Source organism: Phalaenopsis equestris, unplaced genomic scaffold (assembly GCF_001263595.1).
Source record: "Phalaenopsis equestris unplaced genomic scaffold, ASM126359v1 Scaffold000392, whole genome shotgun sequence".
Classification (NCBI taxonomy): domain Eukaryota; kingdom Viridiplantae; phylum Streptophyta; class Magnoliopsida; order Asparagales; family Orchidaceae; genus Phalaenopsis; species Phalaenopsis equestris.
In genome coordinates this window covers 607,981-618,358 of record NW_018164834.1, presented here as the reverse complement: position 1 = coordinate 618,358, position 10,378 = coordinate 607,981, and positions in this window count along the sequence as shown.

Below are 10,378 nucleotides of genomic sequence, written 5' to 3'. Positions count from 1 at the left end.
AGACTAGACCTCACGAAAATTGAGGTCAACAGCTCCAAAGAAAACTAACATACAAATCCTAAGTCAAATCCTCTACAGAAAACTAACATACAAATCCTAAGTCAAATCCTCTACTGCCAAGGATCTTATTACGACATCAGTGTCTACCACTGTTCAACCGACTCCTACCTAGGATATTTTAGAATCCTCTGACTCTCTGAAAAGTTAGACAAAAAACTTAATCAAGCTGTTAGGATCCAATTAGTTCTTTGTTGGCCTGTCGACCTCACACAACCATTAAGATACTATCACTATGACACGTAATTTTCTTCCTTTAGCTCGTGGATCATTAATTTAGTGTCATGGATCATATGACTGGATGCTCGCAAGCTTTCTCGATATACTATCCATGTTCTAAAAAAGATACGGTCGAATTTGAGGATGACTCCTATAATTTCATTGCTAGTAAAGAGTCTGTTAGAAAATCGGTCTAACTCTAAAATGTGTTACATTTTCCTTTGTTGAAGGGTAATCTTTATCTATCAGTAAATTGACAAATTACATTGATTGTGTTGCTCATTTCTCTCATGATGTTTGTGTCTTTTAAAATCATCGTTCGGGGAGGATAATTAGAACTGCTAAGCGGGTAGTTGAACTCTACTACTTTTAAGAAAAAAGCACGGAAAACAAGGACATACCACTCGGTAGTTGTAACCTATCTTGAGTCACTCAATGCCACATTATGTTGTTGCATTGTTGTTTGAGTCATTTTAATTGCCAATATATAAAACATTTATATCCATTGATGTTTTCTAATCAAAGTTTTTCTAGTTTCAAATGTAAGATGTATCAGTTAGCCAAAACATTATCAGGTTCATTACCACCCTACAATTACACACCTTTCGCTCATTTTTCACTCATTCACAGTAACGTATGGGGACCCTCTCGCACTGTCAGTTACACTAATAAACGATTGTTTCTTAGTTTGATTGATAACCATAGAGCAAAAATACTTCAAATTTAAATGGCTGGTAAAAAGCTCACATAATACTCCATACAAGTGATATCTTCATATCTTAAAAACAATTATTGTGATAGCTAACTCCAAATATTGGGTCAAATAATCCTTTTAATCAAACTTCAATCGCCTACAAGTACTAAAAAACATTGCATCATAGATTCATACTACTACCTAGACCTCCCAATGATGCATCACTAAAGATATGAATTCTTTTAGCAATTGATAAGATATTCAACAGAAGAAAAATCATAAAGCGAGTATTCAACCTCTGAAATACTTCTTTGTAGTGATCATCCCACAAACTTCACTGCCTTCTATGAAGACAAAATAAATTGTGTTGTAATCTATGAAAATTTTTATAAATTTCATGTGATAAAAATCAAAGACTAAAAAACCCTTTACCTAAAAAATATTAATTGATCTTGGTCTACAATAGCTTGAATATTTTGATAAACTATTGTAGTATAATCACCACTAACCGCATCACCAAAAATACACTACACCCAAAACTCACATTTTCAATGTTTAGCATATAATTCATAGCTTTTGAGTCTTTTGCAACACGACATACACACTTATCAAATATATAAGGATAGAGTCTACAACTAAGAATAAATTGAATACCATGTTTATTAGATTATAAACACAACGAATGTTATTTTCATTACAAATGACACCACCACAAACTTATAGTGACCATGCCTAATATTGAACATCATTTTAGCAACATTCTCATCCTTCGTTTGCAACCAATAATAACCTAATATTAATTCAATCTTAAAGAAAATTAACTTTCTTTCAAATTAATTGAATAATTGTAAGCTTTTTTACTTCCCTATAGTTACTATAGTCTTAAGCTTTTGCCCTTTATGAAAAGAACTAAAGCTCTGCATGGGCCATGGCAATACCTAGATCTAATTCAACCCTTCTTCAGCAACTCCTATAATTAACTTTTCAACTCTTATAGTTCATTGATTTCCACTTGATATAGTATCCTTGCTGGTGATATTAAACTTGGCAGCATGTCAATCGTGAAATCACTCTCAGTAGAGAGGCAGCTCATATAGAAAAAAGTATAGGAGCTACCGAAGAACTGAAAATTTTCATTCTACTCCCTTGATTCCTTGGTCGTATCTCTAATCTGAGCAAAGAAAATTCGATGTCCACTCTTCAACTTGAAAGCCTTCCAAAAACAAATAAGATTGAAAATACTCAATCTCTATAGAACTTGAATTCTTCTACAAGGAGATTGAACTTTTTTTCACACACATAAATGCTAGCATCGCACATACGCAAGTCCTTGAACCCAAGAACTCTTGGTTGAAAAACAAAGCTCTCGAGATTAAACTTGATTATCATCTTGCAACAATCTATAGGTATGAAATAGCTAGATAGTCCCTCCACATCTAAGAATATGAAACTTGGATAATAGCAATAAAATTAAGTTCACACTTAAACCCTTATCACCAAGCACCAGATTAACTAGGAACACAAAATTAGCATGGATGCTAGATTGATTAGGCATAAGAATAAACAATGCAGAATGCACCTAAATCGAAAAACACTCTTACGAAGCTTCTTTTGAATAAGAAATATATGTGTAATGATACTGGTCAATTCTTATAGTCTTGTTTGGTCTACGTTTAAACCCGTGGTTAAACATTTCTGCTTTTTTTGGTCACTCTCAAGGCTAATACATTAACCCCTACCACATTTTGATTGTCACCCTCATCGGTAGATCCATCATAAAAGTTGCCAAACAATGGTGCTCCCGATGCCTTCCTTTCAAATACAAACCTCTACGTTAAGTTGTAGTAATACTTTGCCTAATTCTTGAACTTGTGTGGTGCAAACATGCATTGGGGCTTAAAAAAACCTCCTTTTGCATAAATTAAGTCTTGATATAGAGTCGATGGTGACAAAAATATGCACTAGCCTCGAACCTCTTCTAGTCAAACAATCATGACTAAGTAGCATGGACACACAAAAATCCTTCAACATTCCACCCTTTATGAAGTTATCTTCATCTCTAAGTAGTTTAAATATCTATCTCAACACGTCTGACACTCTCTACTAGTACTAAGAAAAACTTGAATCTCTAATGTGACAGGGAAAATTCTCCTACTTGAAATGAGAATAATTTAGTATTTTTATGTTTTGGAAAAATATAGATTGAAAAAAAGTATATGAAGGGTATTCTATGAAGAGGAAGAGAAATAAAATAATAAAAAAATAGTAGACAAAAAAAATTATTAAGTGGTTCCATGTTGTGATATATGTCCACCATAAAGTAAATCAAAAAAGTATTCGTTGATAGAAAAGAATGAGTGCATATATGTCTCCTAAATATAAAGGCTCACAAAAGTTTGTTGTGTGATTGTGGTATATCTTAATGGAGTTTAATCCTATATATAGGGTGTCCTCCAAGAGTCTCAACTACTATTACTAACTATAATGAATGTTCTTGAAAGATGAATTGAAGATTCAACAAACATTAAAATAGATCTAATTCATGAGACATTATCCATGAATGGCTGAATTAATTACCATTTTATCTTATATTTGTTTTATCCTTTGTGAATAATGACTTCTTTTAATGAATTCATAGCATGACGATATATTTGATGTCATTATAATTTGATATTTAGATCCTAAGAGGATTTATAATGGCCAAGCAGTACCTGACTAATTGTGTTCTCGGATGGGATTTTCTAATAGTAGGCCTAAGAACTTTTCCAAGATGAATTATAATGAAAGCAAAAACATCTTGATATTTGAAGCTTTTGAACATTACTTGCTAGATGTATGGCCTTGAAATCATCCAACACTAGAAAATTTGTAGAGATTTTTTCCACCATAAAATTCTATAGGTGGATCACAAAAGTGTTTCAAAACGTAATTGTTAATTCATTAAATTTCATTCCTTTGTTGCTTTTGTGTGAGAATTTTATGCATATTCAACAAGTTGAAATCTTTAAGGTTGTCTCCCTTTGCAATGTTTAACTAGGTGGATCACAAGAGACCACAATAAGAAAAAAGTGAGGTTTCTTAGATGTCCCAAATTCCACAACTAATATAGATTTGTTAAGCAACATTGTTAATTTTTTTTACAAAATAAATAAGAGATGAATATACATATGTTCATACCTTTAAAAGACAACAGTCTTAAAGATGAGAAAAACAATGACAAAAAGCATATCCCTTAAATTATGATTTTGAAGCATCATTGAAGTTTAAACCTTATAATGTGCTTCCTGAAGAGGATATCTTCCGAGACCTGTTACTCTCAAGGCAGGACCATTTGTGGAAAAGGTTGGTATGTGGAGGAATTAACAAATGAAGAAATGAAATTAACAAATGAAGTTAATTTACTAGTTAATAGAGCGAATTTCTCCACTATTATTCTTCACTCCAATGTTCCCATAGAGGGCATGGATGTCCAAGCCTTCCTCGATTAGATTTTGATCAAAGAGATTACATACTTTTTGCATCTTAGACATCCTCGTCAACTCTCTTGTTATAACCATCGATGAAATCATTCACAGGGTGGATAGATTAGAAAGGAAGCTAAATCTCCAAAAATAATAATATAAGCGTTGAACGAAAAATTGGGGATCCAAAAATCCCAATTTGAAGATATTGAGTAGAATTTTATGTGGTTAACACCAAGTTTAATTAGTTGAAGCGTTATTTGAATGATTATAAGCCAAAATGGGTCAAATTAAAGAAAAACTCTAGCCAAAATATCGAAAGTAGTCTAATTGGTACTCATTATCTAGAGACATGTGAAGTTCTAAAATTATTAAATTTTACAAAACAATTCCATAGTGGATATGCAAATGTGTTACAATCAAACATTATGTTTGTTGATGTCCATAGTTTAAATATTACACTATTATGAGGAGATACCTCGATGAGGCTAATAAAGAAGAGTGCTAAATGAAGAAGGGTAAGGTAAAATAAACAAAAGGACAATAACAACCAAGCCTCATGGTAGAAGCCCCATCAACATCTTCTATTCTTTCTCCCGTTCAATTAAGTTACAAAAAAAACTCTTCATCCCTAACTTTCATAATGGCCACTTTTCCGTTCACAATCTAAAGAACGGATTCGCTTTCTCCTTAATTTCCAACTCTCGATGCATTCAAGTGAGATCACTAAGCAAGCGCAGGCAAAAAAAAAGTGAGACTATGTGGTTGATCTCATTTTTGAGAGAGGCAGTGTCACACTATGTTGCAGCTTGGCATTACATAGCCCCACCACATAACTTAATATAGCACCATCTCACTCAGATGAGAGCCATCAACTCATTCTTACTCCATACATGTACTCAAACATTTACCAGAAAGTTTGACTAAGAAGCTTGGGGAACTATAAATAAAAAAGAAAATGAGTTACATTTCTAAATAAAAAACAAAAATTATGAGATGGTCCTTTGTTGTAAGACATTTTATCATTTCTAAAGAAGGCATACAAGATGCTAAATGCACCATTCAACCATAAAAGTAAAACGAATAAACCCATCCAAAAACCTTAAATAGAAAGAAGGAATTGATTTCTTGAAACCCCTTTACTCTACTCAAATAAGCTTTGAAACAAGGGGAACTAATGTGGAATGAAAATTTACACCCTCTACCCCTTTCTTTGATCCATCAAGCATCATACAAGAACTATCTAATGACATAGTATTAAACGAATGTCATAAGAGCTACTGTAACCCCAAAGTTGGGAATACAAAATGTGCATGTTAGATAAATCGAATGCTTGAGATCAAGGCGCATACAATTTACGAAGCCAGGATGACGAATAGGACCAACACTTGAGGACCAGCAAGAGGACAACTTTCTATACGCGCGCACATTTAAATTTACTTTAGATTCTTCACAATGAAAATCACCACATTTTTCTATATAGTAATAACAGGCCTTCATGTTCATGCACAAATAGTGATAGCCTCAACAATAAATGACTTCAAAAAGAATAAAGATTTTCAACTCAATGATGAGCTTGAGACCATTTCTGTTAAGCTTGGTTGCTGGTGAACCAAGCTGAAGAAAGACTCAGCTCGTTCATGTCGGCTTATTTACACAACTATATCTCACAAGCAATGTCTTCCGCCGCTCATCATTTCTCATGTTTCATTGTACGCTTGTCTTCCAAGCACATTGTTCGCACATACATTAAAGCTAACTTCACAATCTAAACAGAGCATAATGATCAAAAGCGAGAAACGTAACCAAAACACTTGTCAGGAACCTCATGAAAACGACATTTGCCATTGTCCCGTTCCTATCCGGCCGCCGTAAATGATACCATCGTCGAACCCAGCTTGAGACATCCGTTCATGCTTCCTCTGTCACCTGAGTAGCCAATGCTGTGGGGGCTTGGAGTTGCCTCCCCTTCAACACCCCATTCGTCCCTCCACATAATTGCCCCAAATTTCGGAAGAAATATTACATCACGCACTTAAAAGTAAAAGTAAAGTGCGTGCCCAATCAAAACACGTCACGATATCTCGTACGTTAGAGTAAAAAAACGGCGCAGTAACACGGGAAATATTCTCTTCTCGGAAGAAATATCACATCACGCGGCCAATCAAAACACGTCACGTCGGCGCAGTAACACGGGAAATATTTTTTCCTGTGTTATTTATGTATTATTACGCGTTATTCATGTGTTATTGCGTGTTATTCATGTGTTATTGATGTGTTATTGTGTTATTATAACACCAAGAATATTTTCAAGATACAATAACACATGAATAACACACAATAACACTTGAATAACACGGGAAATATTCCCGACAGAGAAAAAAACGGCGCAGTAACACGGGGGAATATTCTCTCCCGTGTTATTCTTGTATTATTGTGTGTTATTCATGTGTTATTGTGTTATTATAACACCAGGAATATTCTCAGGATACAATAACACATGAATAAAAAACACACAATAACACATGAATAACACGGGGAGGAATATTCCCCGTGTTACTGCGCCGTTTTTTTTCTGTGTCGCGCGGGATATCGTGGCGTGATTTCATTGGGTACGCACGTTCCTCTACGTGCGTAGTACTGATGTAATATTTTTTCCAATCTCGCCGGCATCTTAGAACACCGCCGGCCAAAAAAATCGTTGCTCTCGAGGCACACTTAATAATAACTCAATACTACCAATATTATCAACCCTAAACCCTAAATATTACTATTTGTGCTTACACAATTTGAATGTAATAATTTCTTTCATTTTTTGCCCGCTTATCAAAAAATATCATGTCTGGAGTCTGAACACAACTATGAGTTTTATCTCCAATAAAATCTTACCACGCGGAAGCTCTAGTCTCCTTAAATACGAAATCTTTGTGCTTACACAATTTGAATGTAATACTTTCTTTCATTTTTGGCCCGCATATCAAAAAATATCATGTCAAGAGTCTGAACACAACTATGAGTTTTATCTCCAATAAAATCTTACCACGCGGAAGCTCTAGTCTCCTTAAATACGAAATGAATGAACGTTTTATTTTAACATATCACCCAACCCAATCCAGCCCAGTTCTTCTAAAACAAAGCTCTTCGTGCCGGATAGAGTTTCGCAGGGCAAAATTCTCACTCTCTCTTGTCGGACAAAAAATATTGATAATGAAATATATAAAAAATGGTGAAACTCGAACTCGAACTCCGGATGAAATATTTTTTACTATGAAAAACTTCCACACCACTGACGAAAAGAAATAGGTGAGATTTATGAAATTGAGATTTCCACTTCCACTTATAAATTATTTGATCATTACATAAATTATTTTTTTTAATAATTACGAAGAAATCGTCTGAAATATTGATATTTACAAATTAATGTTGTTTATTTGAGCCAACGAACCGGTGCATCTACGCTTGACACTATCAAATTATTGAGAACTTCGATAAAAATGAAAATTACGGTTTTGAGTTTTGCTACGAATTTTGATATTTGAGTGAGAATTTGAAACTTGGACGAAAGAGGTGATTAATTTGTAAATAACAAGTTTAGGGTGGTCGATATGTAATTGCCCTTGTATTTTTTTTAATTTTTCTTAAAATATTAATATTCATAATAAAATTTTAGCTCTTATTTATTGATTTTAATAATTATTTTTTCAACCATTCTTAATAAAGAAATGACTTAGTAATATTGATACTTTTTTATGTGCATTTACATACATTCGCAGTCCAATTCTTATGTATTTACATATTTAACATCAAAATTTTGATTAGTATATTTATGCCTCGAAATCATTCATATTATATTAAAAATATTATTATTTTAACTTAATGAAATAAATAAATATTATTATTTTAACTTATGAAAGTAAAATACACCTTTCACTTATAGATAAGATGTTATATATGTAAAAATTTGAATTTTAGTGTTAAATATTTAAGAACTGAGTGGTATGCATGTAAATCTTTAAATTTTTGTTTCGATATATTTCAATAATTTTAATTTTTTTATATGAATATAATATAATTTTTTTACTATTCATAAAATAAATTCAATAATTTTAAGTCCTAAAAGTATAGCAGCTATTCTGACAGAATTTTTTTAAAAAGCAAATAAATAAATAAATAAATAAAACTGCAAAATGTCAGAAACTATTATTATGTTTTTTGAAAGAAACATTATAATAATTTTAATTAAAAATAATGTTTTTTTGTAATAATTTTGAAAGTAACTGGTTGACCGTTGAGTCCAACCCATTAATTTAAATTTATTATTTGTTTTATATTTTGTTTGATTTGTATTTTAAAATTATTATTATTTGTTTTATATTTTAAAATCTTCTTCTTGTTTCCGAAAATTGTTTAATATAATTATAAATTTATTAGCTATTTTTTATTGGATAAAAATAGATAAAAATATAGCATTTGCAATTATATTTATAATTTATTTTCACAAAATTATTCTTATTTTGTTTATGCATTAAAATCCATAAATCCACAAAATATTTGCATAGTCAATTAATGCAAAAATTACACATCACCAATCCGTAGGACGGAATCATAGGGTGGGCAAAATCATCAAATATATATATTTTTTAAGTATTCGGCAAAAAATATATCGAAAATGAATGAAATTACTAAATTGCCCAAACTAAATTAGAAAAAAAAATATTATATTTTATTATTTAAATTAGAGATCGTAGCCTTCAAAGAGACCAGTTGCCTTCCCTGAACATGATGCATGAAAACAACTTGTAAAGCTTGTTCCACTCATTAGAGTATAAGCTTTACTTCTCCACACGTTTTGTATGATAAAATAAGGGGAATTTACATACATGCCACACAATTCTTATATATATACATATATAACTTCCAAACTTTCATGTTTAAATAAGTAACATTCAAATAGTTGATATAGCATCAAATATACCACTAACCCTAACACGTTAAAAGTAAAATATGCATTTTCATGCATGAGTTCTAATTATCAATTTATTATAAATATAAACATCAAATTTAAGTGGGGGTATGCATGTAAGTTTTTCTTAAAATAAAAAATCTCATTTTTTATCTGCGCTTCTTCAAAATATTGTCTTTATTAATTATTGGGCAAAAATAGGATTAAGTATGAGAAGACACCTTGACTTATATGAAAAGTTAAGCCATGTAAAAGACAAAAAATTACGAGACCTAGCCCAACTGAAATAATCCACTATATAATTATGAGTACATAGATCTAATCTTTATTTTAATTAGGAAAAATGAAGTTTATAAAGTTGTGCAACAATTAGTTCATCGATAATAAATGTAATATAGTTGTAAAGAATGTAGTTCTCGGCGATAGAAAGCCGCAATGGTCATAGTCGATTAATGTGAAGGCAATACTCCGTCGTGAACGATGTAGACGGTGGTTATAGCACCAACTTGCCTTAGAGGTCGTGGTTAAAATTCATGACAGTAGTTGGCTATGTGATCATTGATGATTATTTCAAGAGTGTTGGTTGGCCATATAGGTCATAATAATGAGCTACAGGAGTTGTCAGTCACGTATGTCGTAGTTGGTCACCTACGCCGTAACGGTGTGATGTGATGACATATGTAGATGCTGAAATTTGGAGCTGCATGAGCTATGACAATATTTGTATGCCTTAAATAAATCTGCTTAGAGTTTCAAAATGCCACAACTCTATTTAGAGAGATTGATTTTATTAGCTTTCAAAAATTTATATGATGAAAAAAATTTTTTTTTTAAACCTGACATGTTAAAGCGCTATAATTATAAAAAACATATTAGCAATTTTTTTGAAAAAAATATGACCTTCTAAGCAGTTGTTTTATCCACCACAACCCTTACGATCACCTTTTTAAAAAACTACAACCACACCAAACAAATCCTCAAGCA